General features: G+C 56.6%; 1 protein-coding gene across 14 annotated transcripts in view; it reads left to right on the forward strand.

Annotated features, from left to right (window-relative positions):
* PC (pyruvate carboxylase) overlaps positions 1-20989 on the forward strand; it is a 235843-nt gene that overhangs the window by 189781 nt on the left and 25073 nt on the right. The gene's annotated exons all lie outside the window — the stretch shown is intronic.

Here is a 20989-nt window from a genome sequence, read left to right on the forward strand (position 1 = left end):
CTCTTCCTGTTTATGGGGCATCGAATAGGGGGGTGAATAAAGGTGCCTCCCCCTTGGTCAGTTACCTCATTGCTGTCTCCTGCCCCTTGTGGCTGGAGAGCATTAGTCCTGGGTATTGAGGGCAACACCCCCGTTCTTTCAACGATGTTTGGACCCAAGGCCTGGAAGGTGGGGGGCGGGGGTGGAGAACAGAGCGCAAACAAGCCATCTCAGTGAGCATGTCCAGTCTGATTGCTCCTTTGCACTGCTGGAGGATCCATTCCCTCGCATGCTCCTTGGGATCCCTGCTATATCAGAGCAGGGGGCTGGTGGGAGAGCCATCCACCCCCTGGGGGGCGTGCACACCACCAGCTGCACATGAGCTCCCAGTGCAACGCAGGGGCTAAGAGAGCTCATGGGATGCTGGGGGATATCAAATGGGACCAGGGAGGGAATATAGCCTCTGTAGAGAGCCCAGTGGGTCACTCCAGATTGGTGCCGGGAGGAGAGCAGAATCCAACCCAACGTATCAGAGAGGCACAAAATGCGTGTGTCAGTTTGAGTGAATGAAGCATGTTGGGGGGATGGGGGACTGTACCCGTTGATGTATTAACAGGGGACTCTCACGAAGGATCAGGGAGGTATTATTACCTCTGTATGTAGCAGTGGTGCGACCGCTGCTGGAATCCTGTGTCCAGCTCTGGTGCCCACAGTTCAACAAGGAGGTTGATCAATTAGAGAGGAGTCAGGGAAGAGCGAGAATGATTAAAGGGTTGGAAAACGTCCCTTAGAGTGGGAGACTCCATCTGCTTGGCGTAACAAAGAGAGGGTTAAGGGGTGATTTGATCCTAGTCTGCATGGGGAACAAATATTTGAGACCGGGCTCTTCAGTCTGGCAGCTGAAGGTCTAACAAGAGCCAGTGGCTGGAAGTTGAAGCTGGACAAATTCAGACTGGAACTTAGGCCCAGATTTTCACCACTGAGGGGAATTAACCATGAGAACAACTTCCCAAGGGCTGGGGTGGATTTGCCGTCACTGGCAGCATTTAAATCAAGATGGGCTGTATTTCAAAAAGCTCTGCTCTAGTTCAGCCAGGAATTAATTCAGGGCAGGTGTGTGGCCTGTGTTAGGCAGGAGATTGGCTGATCACAGTCGTCCCTTCTGGCCTGCTGGTCTATGAATCCTGGGAGCAGAGGCTCCAGAAAGTGGTCCTGGTGGAACCCAGCTGACCCAGTTGTGATGCTCCCAGTGTGACGTGGCGCTGAGGTTGGACACAATCCTGGGGCGAATTGGCAGGGAGGTGGCATCACGTCTGTATGCAGCATCAGTGACTGGGACGCTGCATCCAGCTCTGGGGTGCGCACTTCAAAACATCGCAGAGAAAGAGCCACAAGAACAAGCCAAGGAATGGAAAACCCTGAGACAGGACAGGAACCTGGTTCTATTCCCAGTTCTGCCACTGATTCAGTGTGTGACCCTGGGCAGGTCCCTTCGACTCTCTGTGCTCCAGTTTCCCCTCCCATACTTTGTCTGTTCTCCACAGAGGATATCTAGTGGGTTAAAGCAGAGGGGACTGGGAGCTAGGACTCCTGGGTTCTATTCCTAGTTTAAGGAGGGAGCGGGGCCTAGCTCGGGGCTCCCATTGCACCGGGCACTGCACAAACACACAGTGAGAGACAGTCCCTGCCCCGAGGAGCTCGCAGTCTGACCAGACAAAGGGACAGTTGGAGATACAGGCACAAAGCAGGAAAGGGACTTGCCCAAACAGCATGTCAGTGTCAGAGCCATGAATAGAACCCAGGGGTTCTGATTGCACTTCCCACTAGCCCACACTGTCTCTCAATACACTCATTTGATCCACATCACCTCTGGGATGGTTTATACCCATTTTACACACACTGGGAAACTGAGGCACACAGAGGAGACGAGATTTGCCCAAGTTCACTAGCAGAGCTGGGAACAGAGCCCAGGAGTCCTGACTCCCAGCCCTTCCCCCAGCTCTAACTGACTGGACCCCAAACCCCACACAGAGCCACAGACAGAACCCAGGAGTCCTGACTCCCAGTCTTCACCCCAGCTCTAACCGACTGGACCCTACTCCCCTCACAGGGTCAGGGACAGAACCCAGGAGTCCTGATGCCCAACCACTAGACCTTGCTTCCTCTAGCTCAGGCTCAGCCATCTTCAGCAGCCCATTCTGTGTCCCCGAGACATCACCCTGGGAAGCTGGGGCGGAGGGGCACTGATCTCACAGGGATGATACACGTGTGCCCCCTTGCCTTGGCAGAAAAGCATGAGTCAGGCAGGCATGTTGGTGGGGAGGAGGGGGCAGAATTGAGATCTTTGTATTGAAAGATCCCTCCAGGGCAGAGAAGCATCGTCCCCATGTGCCAGCTCTGCTGGAGAGAGAAATCTGTGCCCAGCACCAGAAAACCCGTCAGATCAGTGCTGGAGAAGGGGCTAGGTTGATGCCAGGCCGTGGTACCGGGAGGGTGGAGGGGGGCGCATGGGCTGCCTCCCTGTGTGGGATTGATGTAACAACTGCTGAACTCCCCTTTACTCACACATGCCCCCATCAGTTCCTCTAGGGAGCGGAGACTTTATTCCCCTGAGCAGTGACGGGTTGATGTACCGGTCAGGCTAGGGGACTGGTGGTCCCTGCTCAGACTGGGCATTGGAGAGGCAATAGGCCATAACACCACCTCCCAGCCCTGCCCTCCCATCCCCTTTGCCATGCCCCCGCCCTTCTTCCATGGCCCTGTGCCGTGACTCCGCCCCACCCCTGTGACAAAATCCCTCCTTCAGTCAGCCCCCTCCCAGTGCCAAGCCCCCAGCCGTCCAGTGCCCACTGGCACTGCTGCTTGATGGGCAGCTGGGATGGAGGAGAGGAGGAAAAAATGCATCTCCATGTGCAGTCAAGATATGGAAAGCATCCCGGCAGCTCTGTCGCCGGGTTCTGGCCCTGGCCCTGCCCTTGAGGAAATCCCTGCACCTCACTTTCCCCTCCCACCCTTTGTCGCGTTGTGAGCTCTCTGGGACAGAGCCTATCTCTTGGGCCGGTGTGTGTATGACGCCAGGCCTGGGGGGCTCCAGTCTAGGACCCAGGCAGTGCCCTGATAATGGAAGCCAGAGATCTGTGAGATCATCCAAACAGGATCTTAACTAACACATTGCCAGTGGGTTTTATACTGTTGCCCATCACCCTAGCATCTGGTCTAGCGTTTGTAGCAGTGTTTCAGGATTCAGATAGGGTTTTAACCGCTCGGTTGCATTCCTGTTCATTTATTTTGCCGTGCAGCAGGGCCTTTACATAAACGACTCCTTGGTGTTCCAGTGCCATATCGCTCAGTTCTGGGAATTCAGTTTTTATAGGAGCTTGGCTTATTAAGTCTCTCTGTCTGCATATGAGCTGAGAATATATTGCACCGTAGCCGGCGCGATGGGGTCAGACAGTGGGGGATTTGATCTTAATTATATGCCCTTGACTCAGCTGGGGGGAAAGAGATTCCAGGGGCCTGTAAAGGAAAATGGAGCAGGATTTTCGCTGCATGGAAGTGATCCACAGATAAATCAAAGAAAAGGCTGGCACGAGAAGAGCCTGGATTTGGCAAAGGGTTATTTTGCTGTCCCCAAGTGGTGGATGGGGGTCTCGAGAGACTGAGAGAAATCACGGGCTTGGAAAGTGAAAAGGGAGCTAAATGTTCCAGACGTGGGGCTAGCCGGATTGAAGGAGGACTTGGGGAGGCAGCGTAGGTTAGGGCAGGAGTGTGGGAGCCAGGAGTCCTGGGTTCTATTCCTGCCACTGGAAGGGGAGTGGTGGTTAGTGCAGTGGGGTGGGAAGTCAGAACTCCTGGATTCTATCCCCAGCACCAGGAGAGTGGTCTAGTGGTTTGAGCTGGGAAGGGCCAGGAATCAGGCCTCCTGGCTGTACCAGTGACCTGCTGTGTCACCTTGGGCAAGTCCCTTCCCCCTCTGTGCCTCAGTCCCCCCCACACACACACTATTTGTCTGTTCAGACTGTGAGCTCTGTGGGGCAGAGACTGCCTCACACTGTGTGTCTGGGCAGGGCCCAGTACAATGAGAGCCCCGATGCTGGTGGGGATCCGTGCAGCGCCTGATCTCAGGCAGGCTCTCTGGATGCTATTAAGATAATCGTCGTAGGAGAGATCATGTTGTCCCATGTGCCTGGCCTGCTCAGGGGACTCTGGGGGCTGTTCCGAGCCAGGAAGGTTGTGTTGATGCTTTGTGGCAAGGCGCAGTATTACACATGCCGCTCTGACAGCTTGTTAATTTCTCCCTCTTGCCTGGTCGCATCTGCTTAGGATTCTAGCGTGACTGGGGACACCGCGTGAATATTCAGCGCCCATTTCAGCTTTGGATAAATCCTTAGCGAAAACAATCCCCTGAGAAATCAGCCTTTTCCCTTCCCCCCAGCTAGAGAGATGCCGTTCTAGGCCCCCCGCCCCCACGTCCCGCAGCTGACCCTGCTGTTCCAGAGGAAATGGCAGGTGCTTTCTGCTTTGTGGAATACAGTCCTTTTCCCTCTGCAAAGGGCCCAGAGTCCTCCTGAGTTTCTTAGGCTGTGTCAGGCTGTGAGACGTTGAGGTCCTAGCGTATAGGGACTGGACTGGGGCTCAGGACCCCCTGGTTTCTATTCTCAGCTGCAGGAGGAGAGAGAGACACTAGACTTCACTCCCCTCCCAGAGCTAAGAATGGGACCCAGGAGTCCTGACAGTTCTCCCTACTCTAACCCACTAGATCTCACTCCCCTCCCAGAGCTGGGGCTAGAACCCAGATATCTGAACCTCCACTGTGCTCCACCCTGTGCTGTAACTGTTAGACACCCCCCACACTTCCCTCCCCAAGAATAGAACCCAGGAGTCCTGACAGTGCCCCCCTGTGCTAACGTATCAGAGCTCACATCCCTCCCATACTTGGGAATGGAACCCAGGAGCCCTTGCTCCCAGCCCTCCCTCTGCTCTAACCACTAGCCCCCGCTCCCTTCCCAAAGCTGGGAATAGAACCCCCAAGTCCTGACTTCTGATCCACTAGACCGCACTTCCCCCAAGCTCCCCGGCGCATCTCTCTTACCTTTGAACCCCTGGGGGTCGGTGGGCTCAGTTTGTAACTAGCAGAAGGCAACCTGCAGCCTGGCTCTGGAAAAGGAGGGATCCAGACACTGCGTCAGCTCCCTGGCAAGCTGATAGCCTGTGCCCCCAGGCTGTGTCAATATCATGGGGGCAGGGGGATCCGTCACTGGCAGGATAGGATAGGGAGGAAGGGGTTACGCTGCACCCAGGGCTTCTGTGCCTCCAGCCTCAATTACCATGTCCCCTCCCTAAAGACACCAGCTCAGGATTCCCCCCTACCCCTCCCACCTGGGGTTAAGAGCTCTGAGATGCCAGAAGGAACTTGCCCCATCTACTGCCCACAGCTGGGCAAACTTGGCAGCGCTGCCCAGCTCCCCGCTCCTCCTCCACAAGCCGTGGCAGCAGTGGGCTCCTCAGAACAGCCCTCCCCTCCTCCTCTGGGCCTGCTGCCTCCAGGGCACGGCCTCCACTGCAGTGACACACATTTCCCAGGCCCTGGCAGGGGCCCAAGTGGCACAGGGGTCAATAGCCTGGCCCAGCTCCCGTGGCTTCCAGGCAAAAGAGATAGGGGGCGGGGAGGGGCGGGAGAGCGTCAGCTGAAATGTGCTCTGCGTGCCAGGCTCCGCTATTGATCTAGCCAGCAATAAAGGCAGGAGAGTGGGGGGCAGGGAGCCGGGCACAGCTGGCAGCTTTGCTGAGCTCTGGGCATGGGGACTAGGCTGCGGCAGGTTTCCTCTGGCATCTCAGAGCCCTTAACCCCACGTATCCCGCTCTTTAAGGCGGGACAGGGCCCAGGCAAGCAGCCCTGGGTCACCTTGCAGGGATGGCTCTGGACATTTCACCGCCCCAAGTAGGGCGGCATGCCGCTGGGGGCGCTCTGCCGGTCGCCGGGAGGGCGGCAGGCGGCTCCGGTGGTCTGGGGGTCTGCTGGTCCCGCGGCTTTGGTGGACCACCAGAGCCGCGGGAGCAGCGGACCCTCTGCAGGCATGCCTGCGGGAGGTCCACCGGAGCCGCCTGCCACCCTCCCGGCGACCAGCAGAGCGCCCCCCGTGGCATGCCGCCCCAAGCACGCACTTGGCGTGCTGGGGCCTGGAGCCAGGGCCGCCCAGAGGGGGGGGGCAAGAGGGGCAATTTGCCCCAGGCCCCGAGCCCCACAGGGGCCCCCACGAGAGTTTTTCAGGGCCCCTGGAGCAGGGTCCCTCACTCGCTCCGGGGGGCCCGGAAAACTCTTGCGGGGCCGGGCGCAGGAGCTTCTTCGCTCCCGGTCTTCGCCGGCGGGGGGCCCTTCCGCTCCAGGGCGGAAGGACCCCCCACTGGCGAATTACCGCCAAAGACGGAGCGGGACCCACCGCCGAAGTTCAGCTCGGTCTTCGGCGGTAATTCGGCGGCGAGGGGCCCTTCCGTTCTGGGACCCGCCGCTGAAGTGCCCCGAAGACCCGCGGCGGGGACCCACCCCGCCGCCGAATTACCGCCGAAGACCCAGCTGCACTTCGGCGGCGGGTCCCGCTTCAGCAGTAATTCGGCGGCGGGGGGGCCCCTGCCGCAGGTCTTCGGGGCACTTCAGCGGCAGGTCCCGGAACGGAAGGGCCCCCCGCCGCCGAAGACCCCGGGCCCCCGGAATCCTCTGGGTGGCCCTGCCTGGAGCCACCCCTGTCACCTTGACAATCTTAATTGGGAGGCAGGGTTGGCTAATGGATTGGGGACTGCAGCACACCCCAGGTTCTCTTCCTAGCTCTGGGAGGGGAGTGGGGTCTAGTGGGCTAAACCAGGGGGCCGGGATCAGGATTCCTGGGTTCTCTTCCCAGCTCTGAGAGAGGATTGTCATCTAGTAATTGGTGGGGGGTTAAGTTATTTAGTCTAGCAGGGCCTCAGTTTCCCAGTCTTTATACTGGGGGTAACACCAACCTCCCAGGGGTGTTGTGACAATAAATACATTGTGGTTACAAGCTGCCCAGATACTGTAATGATGGGGCTGGATAAGGACGATGGATGGATAGATTGGGGTAGGGTGGCTGATTGATTGATTCGGGTGGGAGGGGAAACAGGCACCAAGAGGAACAGAAACTTGCCCAAGGTCAGTGGGAGAGCCCAGAATAGCTCCCAGGTGCCCTGAGTCTCGGTGTGCTGCTCTGTCTATTAGCCCACACTGCCTGCTTTAAAAGTATGATCGAGAGCCAGGACACCTACCCGGCGCCCCTGCCACAGACACCTTGCTAGAGAACACAGACACACACACACCCCAGTAGTGAGATCTCTAGACACACACCTCCACTCACACCTCCCCTCCCTCTGCTCCATAACTCACCCTTCTCCTCTCCCCGACAGCCCGTGCCGTTTGTATTGTTTGTTCAGTCCATGCGCTGGCGCGTCCCCCGATCCGTCTTCGTCACGGCGCGGTTGGCTGGCACCATCTGGCCTGTTAGCACTAAATTACCCCTCCTCGTATACCAATATGTTTTAGTTCGGGGCCGTCCCGTCCCGTGCGCCAGTGATTTATCTCTGTCTCACTTTGCAGGCAGTTCGCAATCTCGCCGTGCCGTAGTGACTGCTTTACCCAGGTGGGTACATAGGATGGCACTGGCAACTGGACCTATCCCCAGAACAGCCAGGGGAGACAGACTCCTCTCTGTGCCCATTCAAGCCCACACCTGGCTTTCTCGTATCTCCTGAACCTTTCTAGCTTAGGAACTAGACTTCCATAAGGGAACAGGAATCAGGCCTGGGGATGGGTTGAGTGAAAGGTACCGTGGTCTAGTGGGTAGCATGGTCCAGTGGGAGTCGGGATTCCAAGGTTCCGTTCCTGGTGCTGCCTGACCTGTGAGACCTTGGCTAAGTCCCTGCCCCACTCTGTGCCTCAGTTTCCCTTCCTAAACTTTGTTTAGCTATTCAGGACAGGGATTGCCTTTCACTATGTGTCTGTGCAGCACCTGGCACAGCGAGGGCCTCGAGCTCGGTCGAGGTCTGTACAACACTTGCCGAAGGCTCATTGCAAATGACCAGAGACACACAGCCCTTGACCCCCTGTGGTCATAAAAACATACCGGGGCATTTTCCCTACCACTTGATGATTTTGGTAGCGCCCAGAGGCTCCCACTGAGATCAGGAGTCCCAGGTGCTGCACAGACCCTGACTGAGATTGAGGCCCCCATGCTGCACTTGCACAGTCACTGTCCCTGCCCCCAAGAATGTATATTCTAGATAGACAAGGGGCAGGAGGAGAAACGGAGGCACAAGGTCAATGGCAGAGCTAGGACTAGAACTCGGGTCAATTGCTCAATGCCTAGGGCACAGCCTACTGACTCTCTGCTCCTTCATAGCCCCTGTTGAGTTTGCAGGCTGGAGTCCTGACAGCTAGTATTCTGAGGCAGTCAGCAGGTGGTGCTGTTGCACATTGTCTCACAAATTCCCAGCCTGCCAGCGGGGTCCAGTCTTTGAACAAATGCCACGTTGTTGTTAGTTTGATGGTGCTTTTCCTTCTTGTGGGGGGCTGTTGCAAGCAGTTGGAGAGTTTGCTCCCTACTTGAATCCCCTTAATGAGACTCAGTCGATCCCTGGGAGTCAGGCACTGGTGTGTGGGCAGAGATAAGTGAGAGATGGGATCATTCATACCATGTGCAACCAGGGGCGGCTCTAGAAAATAGGCTGCCCCAGGCAGCGCGGTGTGCTGCGCCGCCCTTCCTCGGTCCCGCGGCGGGTCCCCTCTTCCCGCGGCTCCGGTTGAGCTCCCGCGGCAGGTCCACCGGAGCCCCGGGACGAGCGGACCTCCCGCGGGCACGGCTGCGGACGGTTCGCGGGTCCGGCGGCTCCGCTTGAGCTGCCGCAGTCATGCCTGCGGGAGGTCCAGCCGAGCCGCGGGACGAGCGCCCCCTCCGCAGTCATGCCTGCGGCAGGTCCGGTCGTCCGCGGCTCCGGTGGACCTCCCGCAGGCATGACTGCGGCAGGTCCACCGGCCCAGCCTGCCGCCCCCTAGATTTGGCCGCCCCAGGCAACAGCTTGGTTTGCTGGTGCCTAGAGCCGCCCCTGTGTGCAACCACTTCTGTCCCAGGACTTCTGTGTATAGTCTAAATAAACTAGCAACACTAACCATGGTCCCCCAAACTCCACTGATTGCTCCTCCAATGGGAAACTGACCTGCAGATCCTCTAAATCTGCTACTGCTTGGCTGTGGGGGTGCGAGATGATTGCTGGTATTTCTCTTCATTTTGATGGAAGCAAGGATCAGAGCCCCATTATGCCAGGCACTGTGCTGATCTGAGTCCACTCCTGACTAATGGCAGCCCCATGCTGTCTACAAGCTCAGAAGAGCCCCCTGTTTTACCTCCCCCCAATCAGATGACCATGCAAAGCAAGGTGGAAAATTGGAACATGATGTAGCTCAGGGCAAGCAGTTATGAGAGAGGTTTGGTGATGGGAAACCGGGCTGAGACCCACATGGAGTGGATGGAATTGATTTTTAGTCTCTACATCTCTGAGCCATCTGGTCCCGTGACCTGGATCCAGATAGGAGGGAGCACCCTGTAGAGGGGAGAGGCCCTGTGCCTCATTCCCTGCCTCCTGAGCCAGCCAGTTCCCCTGCCCTGGGGTTGGAACGGAGCCAATGACCCCTAGAGGGGGAAGGCCCCATATCCCATTTCCTATCCCCACTTAACATCACAGCTCTCTTACCCTCTGCCGCTATTTCTGCCTGTCTCCCCCTCTCCTTCAAAGCCAAGGAGCGCTCTGAAGCCATAAGGGGATCTCAGCTATTGAATCTGACAGCTACTGTCAGGCTGCCTACAACCTGCAGTCACTTCCCCTGTAGATATACAACCCATGGCATTGATGGCCTGCGGAGGGGATCCCAGTGCCTGACACCCCATGATCAGCCATGAATTACAGCCACGGGTTGCTGGCGCATCCTGTTTCCAGCCCATAATTCACCTGAGGCACCTGCCAGCAGCATCAGTTGCAGGGGGATTCCAGTCACGTGTCAGATCTAGCTGGGATTGCCCTATACAGGGAGTTTATTGTGATCCTGATGTATCGTTTGTATTGCGGACATGACATGGACCAGGGCCCCCTTGTGCCAGGCGCTGTACAAACACAACAGAAAGATGGCCCCTGCCCTAATGAGCTTCCAATCTAAGGCAAAGACAAGAGGCGCCTGGTGGATACAGACAGACGGGGGAGCCCAAGGAAACAATGGCCCAGCACTGGGCAGCAGGACGGGCAGCGATCTCTGCACACCAGCAGCCTAACCGCTAATTGTTTGTAGGCTTCACGGCACAGGAGAGTTTGAAGGAGGCCAGGGAGGCCGTTTGCAGCTCCTCCCAAGTGTGCAGAGCAGCCTGGACAAAAGCACAAAGGGGACCGATTGTAAATCAAGTGGGCGATGGAGGCCGGCACCTCGGGCTGATCGGAGGTGGGAGCTGACATCTCAGGAGTGACTGAGAGCTGATGAGTTGGGTGGGGATTGGCCCCTTGAAAGGGAAGAGGAGTGGGTTATGTTTGGTGTGTGGAGAAGGGGGAGCAGTGGAGGGATGCAGAAAGATGGGGGACAGGCTCAAAGCGATGGGCTGGGAGGATGATCTTTGCAGCCACCTGCTGAATGAACGATAGCAAGGCAAGTTGGGAACAGCAGGGGTGTTGCAGTAACCGAGAGACAAGTTGAGGAGAGTTTGCCATGTTCCCTTCAGTCCCCGTCCTCTACCAAGAAAACAGCTCCACCCCATTCCAGCTCCCTTCTGGGCTCTTTTCCCTGGCGCATGCACGCACGCACGCGCGCACACACACACACACACTTGTTTCAGCCACTTGAGACCACCCCAGGGCCCAGTGTAACATGGAAAACATTGGAGCTAGGAGCAAATGGGGGTGGAGATCCCAGCAGCACGGAGCTCTAGTAAATACCCAAGGCATCGGGTATTAAGATCACGTCGTTCTGAGTCCCTTCATGTCTCATCTTCCAGTTTAAGGGTCTGCTTGACTCTAGATCCTGCCAGTAGCTTGGGGATTGTATCTGCTCGTCCTGGAACACTAGGCACACAGCATGCCCCTGGGATGATTATTTCAGTGGCACCTAAAGGCCCCAGCCAAGACCGGGCTCCTGTTCTGCCAGGTACCATAGAGATACACAGTGAGAAATAGTTCCTGCTTCAAAGAGCTCGCAGTCTAAATAGACAACAGGTGGGAAAGGAAACTGAGGCACTGATAGGGGAAGTGACTTGCCCAAGGTCGGAGGCAGAGCTAGGAATAGAACCCAGGTGTCCTGACTCCCAGTCTAAGGCTTTATCTACTAGATCGCACTCCTTCTCTCATATGTAGCCTTTCTGGCTCAGTAATTCTAGATCATATTATTCTAAGAGCAGCCATGGCTGATCCTGGTGGATTATGTGGTACTTCCTTCCTCCTCTTTATTCTGCAGTTAGTTATCACTAAGGTGTTTCCTTTCTCCCAGGGAGCAAACGGGACAGAGAGATATTCCCCAGGCCAGGCAGTGAGGGGGCTTTAGGGAGTGGGCAGTTTGGCCTCAGATATTATCAGCCACATCAGCCAGGGATGGGTGTTAATAATTCTTCCTGATTGGTCCTGGGCTGGGCAGCAGAGCGGGAAGGCAAATTGGTTGGGCACCTCGGAGTGAATGGCTAGTGAAGTTCTAACCCAGATCCACACAGCTGGGAATTAGTCCTGCAGGGAGGATTTGCCAAGGGAGCAGGGTGTGAACAGATCAGCAGGAGGCGCTCGCCCGTCCCAGACAGTGCTCTCCCCACTGCCCTAGTGTGGCACTAGGGGGCGCTGTGCTGCAGGGAGCAGCGTGGGGGCTCAGTAGGGGGCACTCTCCCCTTGCAGGGAGTGCTGACCCTGATGCTCCAGGGTAAAGCTGTGGGAGGGAAGCGGGGTCTGGTGGTTGGTGTACACGTTGTCCCAGCCGTCTAAGCACTGTAGGCAGCTTTTCTCCCTCTCTCAATATCTATCCCTTATCCCTGAGGAGCCGCCTTACAGACCCAAACTGGCAGTGAATGAAATCCAACCCTCCTTGACCCCCAACAGCAGCCTCTTCCCTGGGGGCAGTGGGGAGGGGCTGGACTGTCCGGCCGCAGAGTTAATTAAAACCCAGCCTTTCCCAAAGACCACCTCATTAAACCATGCCACGGGGAGGAGGGCTTAGCCAGGGTGCTTCATTAGAGTGCCTGGAGGGACAGCTAGCCGAGGCACTGCAGAGCTGGGGGTGAAGAAGGGGGTAGGGCTGGCACCCCCGGCCCCAAAGGATTCTGGGATCAGCTCCTAGGCATGGCCGATTTGGGGTTCCCAGCCCCGCCACCCGAGGGGTGAACTGAGGCTCCGTGCTGCTCGTGGAGTTGAAAGAGCTGATATAAGCAAAAGTCACTGAGTGACATGGGGGTGAGTCTCAGGGCTGGAATATCCCAGAGGTTGAGCTGGCTGGGATGATCAGAAGCTTCAAATCCTACTCTAACCACTAGACACCACTCCCCTCTTAGAGCTGGGGGTAGAACCCAGGAGTCCTGGCTTCCAGCCTCCCTGCAATAATCACTAGCCACCACTCTCATCCCAGAGTCACAGAACAGTCCTTTCTAGCCTTGAAATCAGTGACTCAAGCTGGAGAGGCAGTTTGGGTAGAGCAGAGGGAGCTGAGATTCAGGACTCCTGGGTTCTATCCCAGCTCAGAGAGAGGAGTGGGGCTAAGGGTTAGAGATGGTGGGTTGTGGGGCGCTGGGAGTCAAGACTCGTTGTGTTATATTCCCAGATCTGGCCTGGTGGGTGATCTTGGTCAAGTCCCACCCCAGCTGTGTGCCTCAGTTTCCCCTCTGTTAGAGCTCTGAGAGGCGCAGAGCAGACTACTGCCCATGGTGCTGACAGGCTGGAGAGGGAGCAGCAGTACTCCTGAGGTGGCCATGCCCTGGCTAGATCTCGCCAGGCTCTGCTTGGCAGGGCAAAAAAGGGGGAGTGCCCCCTGCAGGGCACCATGCTGCAGGCCTCCCACTGGGGCTGCAGAGTGAGGGGAGGGGGATAGCTGAGCCCACAGTATCCGTGGGCTGGCTGGGATCCCATCCCCTCACACCCCGCAAAGCTCAGCCGTCTCTCTCACCCATCCTGTCCTGGTGCCAGTGGAGTCAGACAGCAGGAGCCTGTCATGGGGCAGAGCCCGGGGAATCATAACCACATCTCACACGTCACCAACCGCCTGGGGGAAACTGAGGCACAGGTGAGCACCCAGGAATCCAGGCTCCCAAGCTCCCTCTGTTCCAACCACTAGACCCCACTCCTGAGTACCCCCTCCCCGAGGAGGCTGGCTGTGTGTTTTGAGGACAGAAGCTCAGGTGAGGATCTGTGTAGTGTCTTGACAGATGAGGCTATTTTTAAACATGTGGGGGGAGCCAGGGGCTGCGGGGCAGGATTGAGGGACACCGGCAGAGCTGTGGAGTGGGCCAAGGGAGCCCAGGCTGGGATAGCAGGGGCTGCAGGCTGAGCTTGAGGGGCACTGGCAAATCGGGGAGGGAGGATAGAGTTTGAGTGGCAGGCGGGTGCGGGTTGGGACTGAGGGACCTGTAGTTTGTTCGGGCCTGGCGCAGTTCTCCCCATGTGACCCCAGCACAATTCACTCCAGATGCTGCCACACGCAGCCGCAATTCCTCTGAGTTTATCCACGGCCCACGGGGCTCCGAGACCTTGTTCCCTGCTGCTGAGCTGTGCTAGCGATGCATGAGCCAAAGCCAGAGTGTTCACGTAGCAGAAAACCGCTCCAGTGGAGCTGAGCTACCTGGGGGCTGTGGGCGGGAGGGACTGAGGGGCACCAGCAGAGCTGCAGGGGGGATCCCAGGCCTGGGATAATAGGAGACTGCAGGTCAAGACTGAGGGGCATTGGTAGGACTGAGCAGGGAGCCCAGGCTGGGGTAGCAGGAGGCTGTGGGTTGGGATTGAGGGGCACTGGCAGAGCTCGGGGCTGGGAGCCCAGGGCTGGGACAGCATGTCAAGCCCATATTACAGACTTATGTGGGTTAAAATGCAATTGCCCAGGGGCCCTCCCCCATCTGTGTGTGGTGATCGCTTACAGTGCTCCCCTCGCTGTTGCCCCAAAGAGCTGCCATGGGCTAATCAAAGGGAGGGAGGGAAACAGAGACCCAAAGAAGGGAAGCGACTTGCCCAGGGTCACCCAGCAGGTCTGGGCACTGAACCCACCCCTGCTTGGCAGGAGTAGAACCCAGGAGTCCTGACTCCTAACACCCCCACTCTCACCATTAGGCCTCTGTTCCCCTTCTCCTCCCATAGCCAGGAACAGAACCCAGGAGTCCTGACTCTAACCCCTCTCCCCACTGCTCTAACTAATAGATCCCACTTCCCCCCTCCCTGAGCCAGGAATAGAATCCAGGATTCCCCATCCAGCACCGTTTCCAGCATTCCCTCTTGCTGGGCACCACAGCCGGGCATGGCATATGCCCCTTCTCCGCCAGTCCCACAAGTGGGGGCATCTTGACATCCTCAATGTGCAGAGCTCTGTTCACCTCTGCGCCACCCCATCCCCCCCGAGCCTGCCTGCCAGCCATGCACTCCCAGCAACCCCGAATGGATTTTGATGTGACTGGCATGCTGTGCCAACCAGGGCTTGTCCCCATGCTGCTGTGGCGATGCATTATTGATCCATGCTGCAGCCTGTTAGTGGGTGTCAGGGGGACATCAGTCCCTTCCACGCAGCCTTCGGTTGAGAGAGATCCATTGGCATCTGGCTTATCCCTTCAGGGCTGGGAAGGGAGAGGAGCAGGGTGTGGGGGCTGATTTGTAAGGACACTGAGCGTCCGGCGACTCCAGATTCTGCTGGAACCTGTTGTCTGCCCCATGCTGTTCAATGTCTTTATCGGTGAACTGGAGGTCAGTGTAAAACTGCTGCTGATCAGATTGGCGGGTGGCACATCGCCGCAATAAATAACGCGGAGGACAGGGCAGTTCTCCAGGGCTCTCTGGGCTGCTGGGCCATTCGAAACACCATGTGCTTTAATGCCACCAAAGGCAACAAAGTCAGACATCGAAGGGACACAAGCCGTGCCTATAGACCAGGGACTCTATCCCGGAGAGCAGCGTCTCCAGACAGGGGTCATAGAGGACGAGCTACTGACCATGAGCTCCCCATGCGACCCTTGGCTGAGTAGACAGAGGAATAGGGAGTAGGAGCAGGGAAGGAATTTTACCTCTGAATATGGCATGGGGGAGACCTGTCCTAGGATGGTGCGGCCACTTCTGGGGGCCAGGTGTTAGAAAGGGTGTTGAACAATAGGAGAGGGGGCAGAAAAGAGCCACAAAAATTATTCGAGGGCTGGAAAAAAAAGCCTGCCAGTGAGAGACTGAGGCCGTGTCTATGCTGCCGAGCCGATACTGGCAGAGCCCCCTAGTGCAGACACAGCATCCATCGACAGAAGGAACCCCGCATCCCTGAAGCGCTTTTCCATGGCCCTGGCTGCGTCTGCCCTGGGGGGTTTGTCACCACTGCTGTGGGTCAGGGGCGTGGTTTTTTCTCACCCGGCCAACATGGCTAGACTGATCTAACTTGGAGTTGGCCTACACTTAAATCTGTTTAACTTCTCGTAATAAAGCTCAAGAGGTGGCTTGATTATGGCGTCTAAACATTTAACACTCTTTAATCTAGCGGACAGAGGCAGAACATGAACCAATGGCTAGAGCAGGGGTAGGCAACCTATGGCACGTGTGCCGAAGGCGGCACGCGAGCTGATTTTCAGTGGTACTCTCACTGCCTGGGTCCTGGCCACCGGTCCGGGGGCTCTGCATTTTAATTTAATTTTAAATGAAGCTTCTTAAACATTTTTTAAATTTTGTTTACTTTATATACAACAATAGTTTAGTTATGTATTCTAGATTTATAGAAAGAGACCTTCTAAAAACATTAAAATGTATGACTGGCACGCGAAACCTTAAATTAGAGTGAATAAATGAAGACTCGGCGCAGCACTTCTGAAAGGTTGCTGACCCCTGGGCTAGAGGATAAAGCCAGAGACCTTCCACTGAGGAATAATGCTCCCGTGTTTCACAGTGTGGGTGAAGATCCATTGGAACAAAATCCCCAGGGAAGGGGTGGATTCTCCATCTTGATGGCTTCAAACCCCAAGTGGGAGATGCTTTAGTCAAACCCAAGTTATGGGGCTCCATGCAGGGATAACTGGGTGACAGTCTCTGGCCTGGGCCATGGAGGACTTCAGCTTAGATGGTCTGAGGGGCCCTTCTGGACTTAAAGTCTGTGAATCTCTGAAGTGGACGGGCTGGATGCAAACTGCAAGGAGGGGACTGTGTAGCAGGGTGCACAGTGGGAGTGGAGAAAGGGGTGACATGAACAATGGGGAAACTGAGGCTGGGGAGCATCTCCATCTTGAGACCCGTCCCTGTGGGAAACCAGCTTGCGGGCTGTCTGATGAAAGGTCAGGGTTTTGAAGCACCTTGAGATCTCCACACAAGGTCTGATACCCCTGCAAATTGCCATGCAGGACAGGGGGCTGGGGTGGAGTCTGTGGTACAAATGTGGGGCCGTTCGCTCACAGAGTTTCCGATTTACAGCCCCTCACCAATGATGTGATTTTCAAGTTTGCTGACTTATTTTGCACAGAGCTAGGGTGTTAAACAGAAGCCGGTAGCTACATTAACCCAGCTCCTTGGACAGACCTAGAAAGCATCTAGCGTCCCAAAGCAGGAAGTAGCCCCAAAACAGACACATGATCACAATGGCAAATGGACTGTGGTTTTTGATTGCTGCCTGAGTGGTTTCAGCCACCAGTTTTCCATCTCTGGAAGGATCCATGTTGCTAATCAGCATCCTCTAGTCCCTTTTCATTCATTTTATTTATTTATATACTGAAGTCTTAGGCCAGGCATAACGCTAATAACTAGGGGACCATCTCCCACTAGAAGCTAAGAAGCCCAGAATGTAAACAGAACCTGGATGCTTTTTTAATAATGTCACGTGTTTGGTAAGACGATCTTGCGATTTCTCTCAGCCTGATAGGTAATAATTGGAGATATACCAATCTCCTAGAACTGGAAGGGACCTTGAAAGGTCATTGAGTCCAGCCCCCTGCCTTCACTAGCAGGACCAGATTTTTGGATCTGGGGCAATATCCCTAAGTGGCCTCCTCAAGGATTGAACTCACAACCCTGGGTTTAGCAGGCCAATGCTCAAACCACTGAGCTATCCCTCCCTGATGATTTTTGGAGCATCTGGGACTGGCAAACTGATGATGGCAGCACTGCCTCGTGGTTAGTGAGACTCAGGAGACTTGAGTTCTAGTCCTGATTCAACTACTGGCCTGCTGGGTGGCACTGAGCAAGTCACATTCCCTCTCTGTGCCTCGGTTTCCCCACCTGTTCAATGGGAATAATGATTCTGATCTCCTTTGTAAAGCGCTTGGCGATCTAGGGATGAAAAGAGCTAGGGATTGTTATTACACTAGTAGCTGAAAGCCCAGGTCATCACACAGGTGTGGTAGCTGGGCCAAGTAATTCACCAGCTGTGCAATCTCCTTCCTTCAAGCCCTGAAATTGTTGCATGCAAATTAGCTGTAGAGCAAGGGTGGTGATTGGTTGAGTTACCTCTGATCTCACAGTGGTCTAGAACTCTTAGTATGGCGTGGATACATGCCTTTCTGGGGCAGTTTGTCACGTCAGAATGGCTGAGAACTTAAAAACTGGATGGTAGCAGGCTGCAAAGCCTGGTGATCGTTGAACCTGGGGATATTCTGAACCAGAAGAGCTCTCAGCCATGCTTGTAGCTGCTTCCACCCCTTCACACTGACTCCGCAGACAGTCTAGGCCTCCGAGTGACAATCCTGGAATCTTATTGTACAGGAGCACACTTTGTCTAGCCTCGAGTTTGTAGCTCTGTCTTCCCTTGTCTAGACAAAACCACAATCATTGGTGTCTGGGACAGACTAGACTCCCGTGCACATTCTCCCTCACTGGAGTCTCTGTATCAAGATCGGACGTCTCAAAGCCGCGCGGTAGCTCGACCAGCAGATCTGGGCTGGAGGCAGGACTGGCTGTGGGAGATCCTGGGTTATACAGACCAGACAAGATGGGCAGAGGGCACTTCAGGCCTTGAAACCTATGAGTGCTGCAGGGGGTGCCCACCGGCTCTTTGGGAATCTGCCCATCAGCTTCAGGCTGGGATGTGCAGACCCTTAATGCATCAAACCCACTGATCTGGGCACCTGCATTCCTGAGCCTTCTTTGACAGCCCAGTCAGAGTGTCTCCCCTAGCCTGGGGCTTTGCAATCTAATCCCCGCCCGTCTGCCAGGCTCCTTCCCCCACCTGGCCGGGCTCACTTGGGCCAAGGCCACAGAATTGGGTTTCATTAAGGACCCCACTCCAGCTGAGGAAAGTCAGCACCATACCCGTGAGTCATCCCCAAACAGCCCTCCATGTCTATGCCCCACCCATCCATCCCCCTCCACCTCCCTGCCCTGCATCCATCCATCTCCCTCCCACTCCCTCCTTTCAACACCCCCCAGCCAGACATCCTCCTTCACCTCCCTACTCCCCACCCCTCCATCCATCCATCCCCCTCCACCTCCCTACCCCTCAATCCATCCATCCTCCACCTCCCTGCCCTGCATCCATCCATCTCCCTCCCCACCTTTCAACACCCCCCAGCCAGCCAGCCACCTCCTTACCCACCCACCCCTCAATCCATCCATCCCCCACCCCTCGATCAATCCATCCCCTTCCACATCCCCTACCCCTCACACCCCTCAATCCATCCATCCCCCTCCCTCCTTTCAACACCCCTCCAGCCAGCCATCCGCCTCTACCTCCCTACTCTCCACCCCTCGATCCATCCATCCCCCTCCTTTCAACACCCCTCCAGCCAGCCATCCCCTCCACCTCCCTACCCCCATCCCTCAATCCATCCATCCTCCTCCCTCCTTTCAACACCCCTCAATCCATCCATCCCCTCCACCCCTACCCCTCAATCCGTCCATCCATCTCCCTCCACTTACCTGCTCTCCATCCATCCATCTCCCTCCCCCTCGCTCCTTTCAACACCACCCAGCCAGCCAACCACCTCCACCACCTGCCCCCCACCCCTCAATCCATCCATCCTCCTGTCTCCTTTCAACACCCCTCAGTCCATACATCCCCCTCCCTCCTTTCAACACCCCTCCAGCCAGCCATCCGCCTCCACCTCCCGACTCCCACCCCTCGATCCATCCATCCCCTTCCACCTCCCTACCCCTCAATCCGTCCATCCACCCCCCTCCACCTCCCTGCCCTGCATCCATCCATCTCCCTCCCACTCCCTCCTTTCAACACCCCCCAGCCAGCCACCTCCCTACTCCCCACCCCTCGATCCATCCATCCCCCTCCACCTCCCTACTCCCACCCCTCAAACCAGCCATCCCCCTCCTTTCAACACCCCTCCAGCCAGCCATCCGCCTCCACCTCCCTACCTCCCACCCCTCAATCCATCCATCCCCCTCCCTCAACACCCCTGCAGCCAACCATCCCCTTCCACCTCCCTACCTCCCACCCCTCAATCCATCCATCTCCCTCCACCTCCCTACCCCTCGCACCCCTCAATCCACCCCTCTATCCATCCATCCCCCTACCTCCCTACATCCCTCTATCTATCCATGCCCATACCTCTCCTACCCCAATTTCTTTACTCCTTCCCTGGCCAGCTGTCTCACCCACAGCTCCCCTTCCATTCTGCTTCCTGCTCCCAATTTCTTCCTCAGTCAGGCTCAACCCCCTGGCAGAGCCCATTTAACCCTGCTCCTTGCCCCTCCCCTGTTGTCATCAGTGCCTGGCTTTTATCTTCTCTTGTGCTCCAAAGAGCACCTGGAAGGTGGGAGAGCCAACGCAGTGGCCTGGCACACCGGGATAGGGGTGCACTGAGTGTGGAGGGTTTCTGAGTGCAGGTGACGGCTATGGGGTCTGAGGGTGTCCCATGCCGGGCTCCGCTCCTATGCTGGGCAATGGCACTGGTGCTCCAGGCCCAGACCCAAGGCCCGAGCTCCTGGAGTTAGGTGATTGTGGTAGGATCACCGCTCCCAGGCATTGTGGTTGAGGAGAAGAGGTGACCCAGGTGTGACCAGTGCCTGCCTGAGTCTGCTGAGAGCCTGAGCCAACTGCTCCGAGAGGGGAACTGCCCCGAGTGTAACCACCACAAAGACACCAGCCTGAGTCTGCCGAGAGCCTGAGCTGATCGCTCTGAGGGGAGGAGCACTGTCCCGAGTGCACGTGCACCTTTGGGATCTCCCGAGGAAGGGGGGAGAGGGGAGTTAATGATCTCTCTAGGGAGGAGGGTGCATCTCTTCAGCAGCAAGACGCTCTCACCTTGCCATCCCCAGCTACGCTGCACCCAGTAAATCTTTCTCTTTCAAGGCTACAGGCTCTTTAATGTGGCTGTTGTTGCCGTGGTAATTCTTGTTGTGTAGAAATGTCAAGGTCTGGAGCTACAGCTCTCAGTCCGGCTTCCCCACAGCCCGTCCCCCCATCCCAGCTCCCACAATCTCATGCCCTTGCCAGGCACCCAGTATGAGTTGGTGACCCACAACATCACACCACACACACGCACGCACAGGGCCGGCTCCAGGGGTTTTGCTGCCCCAGGCAGGGAAAAAAAAAAAAAAGCCGCAATCGTGATCTGCGGCAATTCAGCAGGAGTGAGGGACCCTCCGCCGAATTGTCGCCGATACCTGGACGTGCCACCCCTCTCCGGAGTGGCCACCCCAAGCACTAGCTTGCTAAGCTGGTGCCTGGAGCCGGCCCTGTGCACACACTCAGGACAGCTCTCCCTTCTCAGGGCTTGGGTTCGGGCTCCCGGCACATCGCCACATCAGTTACACTTCGTTCCAGGCCAAGTTGCTGCTGCAGATCCCCCACCTGGTGCAGAGATGCAGCAGCCTCTGGAGTGGGGCAGAG

Source organism: Mauremys reevesii, linkage group 7 (genome assembly GCF_016161935.1).
Source record: "Mauremys reevesii isolate NIE-2019 linkage group 7, ASM1616193v1, whole genome shotgun sequence".
Taxonomy (NCBI): Eukaryota; Metazoa; Chordata; order Testudines; family Geoemydidae; genus Mauremys; species Mauremys reevesii.